The sequence below is a fragment of the Equus caballus genome, chromosome 1, assembly GCF_041296265.1.
Source record: "Equus caballus isolate H_3958 breed thoroughbred chromosome 1, TB-T2T, whole genome shotgun sequence".
Lineage (NCBI taxonomy): Eukaryota > Metazoa > Chordata > Mammalia > Perissodactyla > Equidae > Equus > Equus caballus.
In genome coordinates, this window is record NC_091684.1 from 165,143,559 (window position 1) to 165,159,193 (window position 15,635).

The following is a 15,635-nucleotide window of genomic DNA, read 5'->3' on the forward strand; positions in this document are numbered from 1 at the left end:
CTCTTCATAAGAAACAGGTCTTAGTAGAGAGAGTGTAAAAGCCAAAAGGAGTCAGGAGGAAAGAAGCAGTCTCAGCTAGCAGCCTCAGTATCCTCTCCTATTTGTGTAAACACCACACAAGCAGCTCCTACTGTTTAAACTACAGAAAATAGAGTTATGGCCCCTTTCTTCAAAGATTGCTTAGAAGTTTGGAACTTAAATTCCTATCACTGACTCAAAGCGATGTGAATTCCCAGAATACCAGAAAAATCCTTATGATTGAGGACATACATGATGTCAAATCAATATTCTGAAACTACATGATCCTGGATAGACTTTGGTGCTTCTCCCCTCAAATTAGCTGGATAATCCACCAAATACATGGATACGCACTGCCTGTCGGATGTTCTGATTCAGGAAGAAAATGAACTGTGGTACCATTACAAAGGCCTGACTTCATCTTGACCAGTCTACCTGTGAACACCAGAAATCCATTTATATTTTGGTATCTTATTAATGAATTAAATTAGTAAGTTTGACTTCTGAAGGCTTTTGTGTCTGGGAGGATGTCAAGTTAGCCCTGAGGAAGAGCAGATCACATCACAGAAGGCAATGTCATTAGCCCAAAATGTTACACCCCTTGCCTTGTTCCTCCCACCCACCACAACTTATGAAACAATACACTTTTCAAACTTGCTAAAAATGCAGAGACAACGTTAATCATCCAAACTAGACCCTTTGACTGCAGAGCTGAACTTTCCTACAGGAAATGCTGCAGACTTCTGTAAAATTCAGGAATCTCTCTAATTAACTGTCTAAAGAGAAAAGAGAGGATTTAGTACTTTATTTTGCCAGTCCCAAAGCATCACTGGTATGGCCAGAGCTCTCAGCATCACTAGGCATTGCACACCTACGTACTCGATCTTGTTAGGACCTTTTTGGTCTTTCACATGACAATGACTTGCAATATGTAGTCACTGTCTCCTGACAGGGAGTGAGGCAGGGAGAGAGGGAAGAAAGCCCAGCAATTACTGTGTAATACTCAAATCTGCCTGCCAACAGGAGAACAGTGATTTGTGAGACACATCAAGAGGTGCTGGCAAGATCAATCTGCAGAGATCCCTCTGATAGAGGAATAATGAGTTGACAAAGACCAATGTTCAGTTGGGTCCAAGCCCAATAAGATTACTGTTCAGCATCATCAATATTGTCTCTGTTTGGAACTGACACAATCAGACTGGAATCAATTGTATTTTCCACAGCACTGTCACACATGATTTTTAACTTTGGCTCACAACTCTGTAGAGGAGCTTGCAGATGTTGGCAGATTTTTGCTAACTTACGGGATGTCATTATTAAGTAGGAGTGCACCCCACAGTAATTTGTGGTTCTGCAGTGTTTCTCTGAGGTCTGTATTTTGAAGAGAGAAGACAAGAAGGAAGAAAAGGAGATGAGATGTTAGTGAGAGGGATTTTTCTGTTTAACTGCCTGACCTTTTTGTTTTTGTTTTGTTTTTTAGTGTAATGACCAAATACCATGTGTAAATGTGTAGGTTAGTTCTTAGCTTCAGCTTAATTTAAGTTGGGGATAAGATTTTTACTAAAACACAGAATCACGAAAATTTTTCTGCTCTGAAGCAACGTAACAATAAAATTATTGTTTCACCATCAGAAGGCAGAGGCTATATGTAGATGGTTCTCTCTAGAAAATATTAGAAGATGTTCAAGGAGTTGGAAAATCTAACAAGCAATTTGATTTTTAAACAATCTCTGCAGTCTTCTCTAGTGTGTTTTATAAGTCATTATTCCCACCACAGAAAGCTATCAGCTTCATGTTTCGTGAGGTCCGTATGGGCCTTGGAGCTGTGCCCATGTGGGCATCCTAGACCTTTGATACTGGCTGACTGATCTAGATACCCAGAAACACAATGTGCTTCGTGGCCATGGAATTAAATACTGAAAAATTCAAACAGAGACAGGGGCTGGATTTCTCCGTTGCCACAAGTATACATAACAATGGATCTTCCCCATTGAGATCCATCTAAACATAAATTTTGTGACAAGTGCATGCTGTGGAAAGACAACCAAATTTGCAGAGCTGAACTCCCCAATTTGATAGGCTTAAATTTTACCCAAGAAACTCAGGTCTTTAAAACAAATTAAATCCATCAGTAATCCTGTCCCACCTAATCTAGTCATGGTCACTATAGTGTCTCTCTCCCTAGTCCAAGATGACACCAATGTTCTGGAATTTTATGTAAGGCAGACACTTCTGGTGGCCTCTCTGGTCTCTGGTCAGCCCTGACACGGCCTTTGTCTGAGCCCCTGTGGTCCCTGAGAGGCAGGTGCGTGCCTACCTTGCTGAGTGGGATATTTTTGGGGAGCCTGAGAATCTTGGTTCCTAAGGTCTAGGCTCCTTAGACGAATTACGCAGTCATTTCCTCCTGAAGTCCTGCTTCCACCCCAAGACTCCGAAGAAGTGGAAGCAATAATTCCAAGATATCCCAAACCCACTGCTGCTTTTCCTTTCAGGGAAATCTTCCTTCCCTTTCATACTCCCTGCAGCAACCACTCTCCTCCCCTCCAGGGCTCTAACTTCTCTCCATTTCCCTGGTGTAACCTCCTCAAAGAGCTCTGGTTAGAAAACAAAGCAGAAAAGGAACCAGTCCTTGGGTCACTTTGATTTTGACTCCATCACAAGGGGCTCAAGAACAAAAAGGCCAGATTAGCATCTCAAAATAGGGTTGGAAAATTGAGAACAAAACACAAACTAATATCTTAAGAAATTATTCTATTATGCCTGAAGCTGGGTAGCCTTGGAAAAGTCCCACCATAACCCCAGATCTAAAAAAAGTAGAAAACTAAGACTTGTGAGGATCAAAGGAGGGCAGGCGCATGAAAATATTTTGTTAATGCTAAAATATTAGCGGTAGCGTTTTTCTTCATTGTTTAATGCTCCCTTGCAAAGTCGGTAGCAATTTGCATGCGGGAGATGGGAGAGAAGAGTCCAGTCTTCCATATACTTGATTTCTTAGGTGGCCAGGATCTGGTCTGAACAGACTGCTCTAATGGGCTCCAAGCTAACTGAAACCCCTGGAGACTTTGCAAAGTCAGCACATTCAGCGCTACTCTGGGGGACTAGGAAATGCCAGTTGCTCCATTAGGCAAACTCCCAGAGGAGCAGCCCCATTCTCGGGGGCGGGGGTCCCCAATGTCAGCTCGGCCTTAAATATTATAAGCATCTAGGGAATAGGGGGGGAAATGTCAGTGTATATATTTGGTTTGAATGTGTGTGTATGCAGCACTGAGGATTTGAGCATCCCTGGAGGGTACTGAAACAAATGCCAATGTTCAGGGCTGGCCTTACGTATAGATGGAGTAAGCCTCTGCCTATTGGGTTTAAACACACTGAAGCATTCCTGACTGAAAGTTGAACTCTTATCAGGTACTTCTCCAGGCCCAGGAGTACTTCCTGAGGGAAATGCTTAACTTAACTTGAATCAGATATTACTTGATAACTTATAGAGAGAGAGCAAAAAGGGTCGGTTCATCTGACCATCACACAGCAGGATTTCATGTCTTGAGTGTCCAGGACAGAGGTGAAGTACATTATTTATTTATTTTTTTTAATGCTGTATCTCCTCAAATTCCCCCTGGTATATAGCTGTATATCTTGTAGTTGTGGCATGTGGGACGCCGACTCAATGTGGCCTGACTAGTGGTGCCATGTCCGTGCCCAGGATCTGAACCAGCGAAACCCTGGGCCGCCACAGCAGAGTACGTGAACTTAACCATTCGGCCACGGGGCCATTATTACATTATTACATTACCATGTGAAGGAGAGAAGAAATCAAAGCACAGACGGGGATAGGGCGTGGTGGGTGCTGAGTGGAGCAGCTATAATACCAAAGCAGAAGACCTTGAGCATCTAGGAGATAGGTGGTGGTCCCAGGCACCAGGTCGGAGAACAATAAAGAGAGAGGAAGTGCCAACTGAGGGCAGAAAAGGAAAAGCACAAAAGATTTGCATCTGCCACACATGCTTGCCAGGGTCCTTCCCCCATTCTCATCTAATTCAACAGAAATTAATTAAGTATGAGTATCATAGACATATATTTTCCACTCATAAAAATATGGCAAACATGGCCTGAAAGGACTATTCAAACACTAGGAACCACGTGCCTGGTCTGTAGTTCAAATCCAGCATTTATTAGCTATATGTTCACTTCATTTACATTTCCTGGGTCTCAGTTTCTGCATCTGGAAATTGATGATAATAGTATTTGTTGGGCTAGACAGAGCAGATCTAAGTCCTAAGAGGCCCCACCACTTCTTCCACTGATAATACACAGGAAAAGAAACAATAGACTCCCTTCCACTATTCATCTGGCAATAAGATCTAAGAAAATGGGTTGACAGGAGTAGCATGCATGATGGACCAAGCACAAGCTCACTGCTGGGTCTGTCTCCTGCTTAGAGTCCAAAGTGGAAATCACATTTTAAGGACTCCAGTTTCCTGTCTAACATGTTTCCTTGGTCTTCACATTTTTTTATCCACAAATTCCATTGATGAGCACCTGAGATGAGAGCCCCAAGAAGGATACAACCTCCATATGGACCAACATTTACAAATGTTCCTTTACTTTCTGCCCTTTTCTGCTTTTCCAGGTTCCACCTAGAAAGTGAGACTAAGGATTGAAATTAGGATTATTTAGTGAATCACCCAGTTCTTTGCTAGACTGCTAGCCTGACCTGCTATAAAGCAGTTCTTAAACTATAAGGTTCATAAGAATCACCTGGAGAAATTTTTTTTTAACACACATGATTCCTGAGGCCTTTCAATCTGCTAGATTTTCTTTTCCCCTGTGAACTTCCCAGAAAATACACCGGGATTAAAAACTATTGCCTCTTCATCCTTGTCTTGCTACAATTTAATTTCATCACTTCCTACTCAATATTCCAAATGTCATGACCTACCTAGATATGTCTTATTTTTCTGAAAGTAAATGGCAAAATATCAATACAGAATTTTTTTTGGTATTTTTCTAATCTTACTCCAGAACCTCAGTTTTACCAGTTAGCATAAACATTACAATAAAACACAGATTTCTAAATTATATATTTAATTCTACCCTCAAATAAAATAAAAATAGTTATTAACATGTTTGTTTACATGCATTTAATACTTCTCCAAATAACAAAAAGGAGTTGAATTTTGTTAGATGTTTTGCATCTAATTTTCCAATTTTCTGCATCTGCTATAGCCAGCCTCATTGAATATTTTTATAACTGGAGAAAAACTGAAAAAGAAGGCACAGAGAGTGAGGTAGTATGTTTATTTCTTACCTTGTGGTTCTATGTCGTTCAATGGTCCCTCTGTCGAGTCATTTCTCCAACTCTCCTTGAATCTGAGAAGGACTTTTCAGCCTGAAGATCTCATTGGGTCACACCTTCCTCATTTCTCCTGTATATGATGTGAGCTGCCAACATTAACAATAAGGGAATATGGAGTTTCTCATAAGTAACTGCTCTGTGCTTCATTTTAGGAAGAGGTGGGATAGTAGAATGGTTAAGAACGTGGCTCTGGAGACAAACATTCCAGTTCAAACCATCACCTTGCCATTTATTAGCAATAAGATCTCTCTTTATCTCAACATTCTCATTTGTAAAATGAAGATGATAACAGTGTGTCTCACAGGAATTCTGTAGGATTAAGTGAATTAATACATGCAAAGCGCTCAGAATAGTGTCTGGGATATGGAGAGCAACAATTAATGTTAGTTATTTTATGAGAAAATATAGGTGCTGTGTTAAGAAATTAAATACTTTATATATGGTGAACCCTCATTATGGATATTAAATGTTATTTATTAAAATGCTAAATTAGATTTTAAAATTAAAACCACTAACAAATTACATTTAAATAATTTAGAGCCTAATAATATGGAAAAAGATTCCTAGGAGGAGTACATTCAAAACTTTTTTTTCTTTCTTATACAGAAAGCATATTGAGTTATTTCCATCAATTAAGACAAAATAAAAGTGATTGAGAGAAGGGCAAAGCAGACCCAGAACCATAGACTGTAAAGAATTCCAGACTATGAAATAAAACAGATCAGTTAAAGGAGAAGTCAATAAATGGGCATTAGGACAAGCACTAAGAGACGGAACATTGCATAATAGGGCATGCAGGATGGGGGTTCAAGACCCATAATCAGTGAGAGAAGAAAATCTAGGTCATGGTGATATATTCATAATCTTAGCTAGACAGGCATTGGGCAAGATCTATGAGCAGGTAACGGGGAGCAGGGTCTCAGCTTAGAGCTGGGATATAAGATCAAACTCCTGCCATTGGAGGGGAGTCTGACAAGAATGAAGGATCCAAACCTTCTTATGATGCCAAGGCAGGAACTTGGGTCTAGGGAACAATGGAGACTCAGTCATGAGAACCAGAGCATGATTGGTGGCTAGTTCCTAAACCACTGATATGTTGGTAGATGTTTAGCTGGTTCTCCAGAGGAAAGACCTGAGACAGAGTTTGCCAATTTGCATAAAATAAATACTCCCAATAGGCTGATTTCGAGCTACTTAAGTAACACGCCATTTGCTTACAAAATTCCTAGAAAAAAATAACAAGTGCCTCTCATGAGCCAGTACAAGTTAGCTCCAACACACGAAACGAGAGCCTGGTTTTCAGAACTGAGGGGGAAAATCTAAAGACAGACAAGGAATCAGAATATCAATGCTGAATCCTCAGATGGTGAGCCTGACCTTTTTCATTCCTCCTGCCAAAGGTCCAGTTTGATACTGAGAGACTGGGCAATGCTGAGCTTTCAATTAGTGCATTCAGGTAGCCCCAGTGAAAAGACAAGTGAGCAGGCTTGACACAAGCTGGGCTGGCTGCACTACAGCCACTGCATACTGCTTTATCTGCATGGCTTGGACCAGAAAAAGTGAAACTATGTAATCCTGAGCCAACAACACTGGCTGACCAGCCAGTTCAAGCTCAACACAGAAAGTCTAGACTAGCAACACAAACTCACCAATTAAGAACTTCCATGAGAGAGACTGTGAATTGATAAATTCTCTCCTAGGAAGGGACATATTGTCTCATGTACCATCTCGTAAACTATTCTACTTTCTTCCAGAGTGAAGGCTAAAAACAATTGGTGACAATAGCAATATTAATAGCTAGCATTACTTGAGTAAATGCCACATGGCTGGCATTGTTCAAAGTCCTTTACTTTTGTGCTCTCCATTAACCCATATCAAAGTGGATTTCAGACACTATTCCCTGGAGCCCATGGCTCCGTGGAGATGCCTAACGGGCCACCCAAAGACAGAAGACAAGGCCCAGGGTCCAGAGCATGGCATTCTCTTCTCTACTTCAGCAGAGCAACTCCATTTACACATATTTATGTACTGAAGTTTCATGTAAGATTCCTTTTCAAAAAGGAGCTCTATTGATAAAAAACTTCTTTTGAAAACAACAAAACCTTAAAATAGTCTTACAAGATTGTTATATATTTTTTCTTGTTTTAAAATATAAAAATCTATCTAAGGTAAAAGACAAAATCACTTCCCTAAGATAACTACTGTTAATCTTTTGCCGTATACTTTTCCAGATTTTTTAAAATATATACACAGTAGAGTAGGTTTTATTTTCTAGATTTAACTGTTGAGGAAATGTATACTTGCCCAGGGTAACACAAATGAACAGAGATCCTAACTCAAATCTGTCTCCTATGTTCCTATTAGGAAAAATAGGCAGTTATCTCTTATTCCCTCATACAAAGACCATACAGATTGGTTCCTTTGTCTTTCTGTGAAATCCATTCACATCTGCCTAGTCGATCACTTATATCTGAGTCAACTGTCCCCCAAAGGAAGAAGCCCCATACTAAATTCCATAACATATAATACATACTCATGGGAAGAGAGTAGACTAGATAGATGGTTTACACCCTGGCCCCACGGGTTCATATAGTTCTTAAAAATTATCTCTTCCTTAGGCCAGGCTTTTATCATTAGGCATTAATACCATTTAAAAGGGATAAAGATTGTTATAAACTTTGAAAGGTTTCAAGAGCAAATAAATGCTAGCTTATCAATTTCAGAGTCAAAGAATATTAAAATTAGATTAAAAATATACAATTAACCTAACACATTTTGAATTTGGACTAATTGTTTGAAATTTAAAAGGACCCCAGGATATTTTTCACTTGAAACACAGACATAAAAAATTCATACTAAACAGGCAGAGTTTGCCCTCAAGGTTGAAAACATTAATCACCATGCATCTAACTGTTAACTGTAAAAAATCATTTTTCTTCTGATTTAAAGGGAATTATTTAGTGAGCGTTTTTAACTTCTCTGCTTTCTCAAGCAGAGACAGTAACACGGGGTCAGGTTCCAGGCTCCTCTGCCCCTTCATGCCTCCCTTCTCTACAAGGAGCTGCCTTTGATATACAAGGGAGCTCCTGGCCCAAAGAATACACAAAGCCCAGGAAGAAATGAGAGTCTGCTAGGAATGTAATTGAAATCTAGTTAGTAAATTCAGGAAATGATTGAACAGTCATCTAAGAAGGGACACATTAACCCCAAGTAAACATGACCTTGAGATGACAGGACGATCAGTAGAGATGAATCTTTACAGAACTTTCCAAGTGTTCTGAGAATCTTTCCACAGTATTTGAAAGATCATCAAGCTAGAAGTAACCACTTTAAAGAATAAGCTGACTTTTCATAGGAGGAGCAGGAACATTTTATATCAGGAAGGAAATAAAATAAATCAAATACATTTCATAGCCTCATTGCACAGCTTTCTCACAGTGCCAAACCATCACAACTACCTGACTGGCCTGGAATCATGCTTGGGCTCTTCGAGATAGAAATTTCCCTAGGTGGGATCCAAGAGCGCTTTCCTGATACAAAACTATTTTCCACAAGCAACGTTGGAATAAGCCTCAAAAGGATTCATTATCTCTGACTTTGAGGTTGATGTTTGGCTCATCAGAGATAAGAGAATTTCAGACTCTTTTTAAACTCTGGTTCTGGACAACATCCTTGTGCTAAACTGCTATGGATGACATCCTTTCCTTGTATAGGTATGAATTTTAGAAAAATGCCAATTGTTAATTAGCTGAATTTTTTTGTATTTCAAACTGCAATATAAAAATTTCCTAAAAATGTTTGATGATAGGTTAAAGCAAATTTTTCAAATGACTCTACTTTCCTTCTCTACTCAAATATTTGGAGCCATGGAGTTTGCTATAAAATCTAAGGAATTTTAGACAATAGGTGCTTAAGGTCACTGTCATCCATCCTCTAATCCATTCTTCTATAGGGACCCCAGAATGAAACTGTAGGAGAATAATGCAGGAACTTTTTACATATAATTATTATAAGGGATATACTTCACACTAGTAATGATGACTTTAAATAACATTACACAAATCTCTGAACACATGCTATCTTCTGGAATTAATCCTCGTCATATCTTTGACTAGTGAAATAGGTCATTATCATACTCTTAATATTGTACTGGATGATCAGAGATCATAGCAACATGCTCATTTTCTAGTCAAATATTAGAATGTCCACTTTAGAAATGTGACTGGTTCACAGACTAATTTTAACCTAATTTCTGTATTCTTTTTTTCACACATTTTTCAAAAATGAAATATATCGAGTAATTTACTTACTACACGCTAGGTCCTGTGCTACCTAGGGACACACACTTTGCAGATATTGTTAATATATTTTCTCCTCATTGAAGTTTGTGAACCCCTCAAATTGCATCTATGGACCTCCGTTAAGACAGGGCCTTATAGGTTGTAGCAGCCCCTGTCATTTCTCTGTCCACACCCTCTTGGACTCCTTTACCAGTTTCATGAATATCAGCTCCCACTGTGCTTTCATTGCAAACATTCAGCCTCTGCATCTGGAGATGGAGAGCAAGGAGTATGGGGATTTATGTTACCTTGGGAACAGCCCTTAAAAATGACTGAGACGTACTGGGGTCTAAACACTCTAGCTTCTTTTGCTCCTGATTGGAATTCCTTTAAGGTGTGACTAACACGGTTTTCAGAACATCTCTGTGTGATAAAGCCAAGGCTACCATTCTTGGATGTTGTATCATTTTCTTCGAAGTCCCTACCAGTTCTTCCCAGGAAAACTTCCTAATAAATCATATTCACGAGAGTCCTCACTAGAGTATCTGCTTCTGTGGAACCCAATCTGAGATATGCATCATGGTAAAACATAGATCAGCAAGATATAAGATATTGATTTATATGCTTCAGCTTACTTAAATAATCAATAATTTTCCAGGGGCCGGCCTGGTGGCGCAGCAGTTAAGTTCGCACATTCTGCTTTGGTGACCCGGGTTTGCCGGTTTGGATCTCAGATGCGGACAGACGCACTGCTTGTCAAGCTACGCTGTGGCAGGTGTCCCACATATAAAGTAGAGGAAGATGGACACGGATGTAGCTCAGGGCCAGTCTTCCTCAGCAAAAAGAGGAAGATTGGCAGCAAATGTTAGCTGACGGCTAATCTTCCTCAAAAAAAAAAAAAATTCCAAATGAAAAGCCAATCTAAGCTCTAACCAATAAACTACTCAAACTCATATTAGACTGAGAAAGATTTAGGACAAATATAAGGAGAATACTTTCATTTTCAATAATAGCAGGCTAGGTAATTCGGACTAAATCTCTTCCTAAGGAAGTCCAGAAAGCTGAGCAAAACACACAGCAGAAAATGTATGTTTAAAGGCATAGGAGAGCTAATAAAGTAGCAAAGAACTAACAAGCCTGAATCTAGCAAAGAACAGAGACCCAGGGAAATGAGTGCATTTTGAGGGCTGCTTTTCCCTGGAAGGCATCTGTTAATTCAAGAAAGGAAAGCCTCCCAAGCATAGGGGACCAGTATCAGAGGCCAGAGACCTCCAAGAAGCTCCATGAACTCCCCCTGCTTTGACTTAGGATCTGGAAGAGCTGTACTCTAAGAGCAAGAGTAAATTAGAATTAGATAAGACCTTAGAATGACTGCAGGTCAGCGTTAAAGAATCTCAAGGCCAAACACTGGATTAACTTCCTTGAATGCAAATTCCTCCAGAATATTCTCCAGCCTTCTGGAAGAAGCAAATAAAAGCTTATCTAGGAGAAGACATCATCCGTGGCTTTATATTATTTCTGTAAACAATTTTTCACATATAACATTCAGCATACAATAAAAAAAAACTAACCAGGGACATGCAGAGACGAAAAATAAGAATTTAAAAAAATAGTAAAAACAAAGTAGAAACAGACTCACAAAGGCTCTTTATAGATCTTGCAGATCTCTTTAGGTATAGATGATACAGTTAAAAGACATAGAGTTTAAAACACCTAGTTAAAAGTCTGAAAAAGAGAACGAAGCAGGAACAACATTTAAAGACATAATGGCTAAGAACAGTCTAAAGCTGATAAAAGGCATCAAGCCATAGTTCAAGAAGCCCTATGAGCCCCACACAAAATGAATACAAAGAAAGTTATCCCAAGAGATATAATAGCAAAACCACTGAAAAGATGTAGATTATAGCCAATTTCTCAACAGAAATAATGGAAGCCAGAGTATACTGCAATAATATCTTAAAGGTATAGGAAAACAGTTACTGTCAAAACTAGAGTCCTAGAACTATTCTTCTAGAATAAAAATTATTCTCCTAGAATAAGAGCTAAATAAAGATAGTTCAGACAACCAAAGAAAATCTGTTACCAAGAGATCTACAATAAAGAAATGCTATAGGATTTTCTTCACATGATAGAAAATAATCTCAAATGAAAGGCTAAAAACTAAAGAAAGATTAAACCAAACATAAATATTAATAAATACTGACTGAATTAAAAGAAATGAGCTAGCCCTGGTGGTCTAGTGTTTAAGATTCCACACTCTCACCACCACAGGTTTGTTTTCTGGTCAGGGAACCACACCACCTATCTGTCAGTTGTCATACTGTGGTGGCTGCTATTGCTGTGATGTTGAAAGCTGTAATAATCAGTATTTAAAATGCCAAGCAGTCACCCATGATGGACAGGTTTCAGTGGAGCTTCAAGAATAAGACAGACTTGAAAGAAGGACCTGGCCACCTACTTCCAAAAAAAAAAAACAGACCATGAAAACTCTATGAATAGCAGCAGAGCATTGCCTGATATAGTACCAGAAGGTGAGAGGATGATGCAAAAAGATTGGGCAGGGTTCCGCTCTGCTGCACATAGGGTTGCTGGAGTCAGATCTATTCAACAGCACTAACAAGAAAAATAGCATAAGAATAATAACTAAATTTTGTTGAGAGAGATACATATATTCTAAAAAAGGAGAGAATAAATGAAACAATTATTCATGAAGAGGATATGAGCACCAATTAATACAGGACATTTGTAAGTCAAGGATGCATGCTGTGATCTCTAGCATAATCATCAAAAGGACAGTAAACAAATTTATAAATTCCATGCTAACAGAATCAAAGTAAAATTATGAAAATTAATTACTCTCAAAGAAAACAGCAAGGAGGAAAAAAAGGAACATGGAGCCAAAGGCACAAATAGAAACTATTTAAAAAGATAGATTTAAGCCACATATATCCAGAAATACAAATAAATATGAATGGATCAAATTCTTCAATTAAAGACACAGATTGTCAGGTGATTAAAAATAATGAAACCCAAGTAGATACTATTTTTAAGATATATAGCTCTAAAATCTAAAGGCACAGAACTGTTAAAAATAAAAGGACAAACAATGAAGGCTAGTATAGTCATATTAATATTATACATAGTAGATTTTAAGGCAAAAAGCAGTACTAGAGGAAAAGAGGGACATTATAATGACAAGAGATATAATTTACCAGAAAGATGTAACAATTCTAAATATATATGCACTTAACATAGCCTCAGACATATAAAGTAAAAATGACAGAACTGAAGAAATAAAAAAATGAGTAATGACAATGAAAGATTTTTCTTAGTAAATGATAAAAACCACAGAAAAAATTAGAAATTATATAGAAATATTTAACAATAGGATAAAAAAATTGAATATATAAAACATCATGGCCACCATTTCAGAATATACATTCTTTGTAAGCATATATGAAACTTTCCCCAGACTTACTATATCTTGGGCCATAAAGCAATTTCAACAAATTACAAAAGAATGAAATCATAGAATATGTGCACTGATTTCAAAGCTAGAAAGCAGTAAAAAAAAAAAAAAAAACTCCTAGAAAATCCCTCTATGTTTGAAAATTAAGCAATATACTTCTAAATAACTCATGGATCAAAGTAAGGTAAAAATAGAAATTAGAAAATATTTTGAACTAAATGATAATGAAATTATGACCTATCAAAACTTACGGAATTTGGGGAAAGCTATTTGTAAACAGAAGTTATAGCTTTAAATGCATATACTAGAAAAGAAGAAAACCCAAAATTCAATGAAGTAAGCATCCATCTTTTAAAGTTAGAAAAGGAACAAAAATTTAACCCAAAAAGAATAGACGGAAGTACATAAAGAAAAGAGGAGAAATTGTGAGTTAAACAAATATGCAACAGAGAACATCAACAAAATTAAATTTATTTCTCAAAGGCCAATAAAATTGATAAACCCTGATAAAACTGATAAAATTAAAAGAATAGTAGGCATAAATAACCCATATCAATAATAGAAAATGACATCTCTATAGATGTTACAGATATTAACAATGTAATGCAAATAAATTTAAAAATTTAGATTAATAGGTGACTATCTAGAAAAATTAACCTAACAAATCTGGCAAAAAATGTTTAAATTTAATAGATTACTTGTTAGTTACAATACACTAATTAGAGGATAAAAGACAAACCACACAGTGGAATATCTAGATCACATATCTAACAAAGCGTTGCTTTACATAAAATAGAAAAATTGAAACTCTGACAAATCAATAAAAAAAGATAGTCACTTACAAAAGATAGACCAATAAATATGTGAAAGTGTATTCAATCTCATTAGTAATCAAGGAAAAGGAAATTAAAACCACAATGAGACACCACAAGAAATTATTGGTTTAAAAGATTAAAAATAACTAATGATGGTGAGGAAATAGAGAAATAAAGACTCTCTAGTACTCATAATAGAAGTATAAATTGGTACAGCCACTTTGGAAGAAAGGTGGACATTATCTTCTGAAGTTGAGCGTACACAGCCCTCTCTCTTAGCAATTCCTCTCATAGGTACCTACCCAACAAAGTGCATGTACCTGTGCACTGGGAGATGTGTAAAACGTTGTTTATCGCAGCATTATTTGAAATAGTTCCAAACTGAAAATACTCAAATATCCATCCATTCAATAATAAACTATATAGTTCCTAAAACAACATGGATGACTCTCATAAAGAAGCCAGACGCAAAGAATACATACTGCATGAATTGATCTATATAAATTTAAAAAGCAGATAAAACTACACTTCAAGTTTAGGTGGTAAAACTATAAAGAAAAACAAGAAAGGATGGTGGTTGCTGTGGATGGGAGGGAAGGAGAAGGCAGTGATTGGAGAGAAGTTTCTAAGATGCTGTAATTGATACTGGACTTGAGTGGTGGCCACCTGGACATTTCCTTCTTGATAAATCATCGAATTATACATCTTTGCTCCATGAATTTTTTCATATGGGTATTATATTCTTAGTAAAAGGATTAAAATAAAATAATTATTTGTAAAAGCAAAAGAATAAAATTAAGTTAGTTTTTGCCAACCTGGAAAGGTTAACATTATATAGTCTTTGTTTTTGCTTTGTCATCATTGTTTGATGACTAGATTCCTTTTCATAGATAATTTCAGAACATTATAATATTGGCCAGCTCACAAAAAATTGGTAATTTGCATTTATGATTATGTCTTGAGAAAATTCCAATAAGTGGTGAGTCATTTAAGTTTGACCTGTTCTCTGCTAGCCACAGAAGAAAGTGATTGGATTAATAAAATACTCTAAGTAGTGGAGTTACTGCCTATATCATATATGAGTTACATATTTTTAAGATGTTAGAATCTATTTTTAAAAATAATTTTATACAAGCAATTATGGGCAGAATTAAACTGTTAGTGCTTCAAAAAGCAATAATTTACCTTGTTTGAGTCCCTTTAGGATCATCATAACGAGCATCAATTGTAATTGTACTGTTGATGTACACAAGGGCCTGGTAAACATAAGTTTTTATTGATAGAATTTGAGAGAGTATTTCTGGTTAGCATCTCAAAGGGTAATTGTAGTGTCTCTTCATCTGAAAAACTGAAATTTCATTTAGACAATATTCAAAGCACATTTGCATTGAGTCTCAGTGACAAAAGAACTAACTTTCTTCTCATTTCTTTCCTCTGACATTACAATAACCTGTCCCAAACTGTCCTGTGAGACTTATTAGTGTATTGAACACGTGTGTGCACACATGCACACACACACAATGGTTTTGGTTTTACAGTTATACAGACTTTTAAAGTCTACACTGCTTTCTCTCCCTCCCAAAGACTTTTCAAGATTTCTCTTTAGAGGGCATAGGAGCCATACACAGAAAGATAATGAATAGTGTAATATATATAATATATTATACAATAGATATTATGGTGCTATGAATTCAAACATA

The 15,635-nt window shown here is 37.2% G+C and overlaps 1 long non-coding RNA gene across 2 annotated transcripts in view; it reads right to left on the reverse strand.

Annotated features, from left to right (window-relative positions):
- Positions 1-15,635, reverse strand: part of LOC111768340 (uncharacterized) — a 505,095-nt gene that overhangs the window by 199,534 nt on the left and 289,926 nt on the right. For both annotated transcript variants that reach the window (XR_011440335.1, XR_011440332.1), the window contains one exon: positions 5,324-5,457. This is a non-coding gene — a long non-coding RNA (uncharacterized lncRNA). The remainder of the gene's footprint in view (positions 1-5,323; positions 5,458-15,635) is intronic.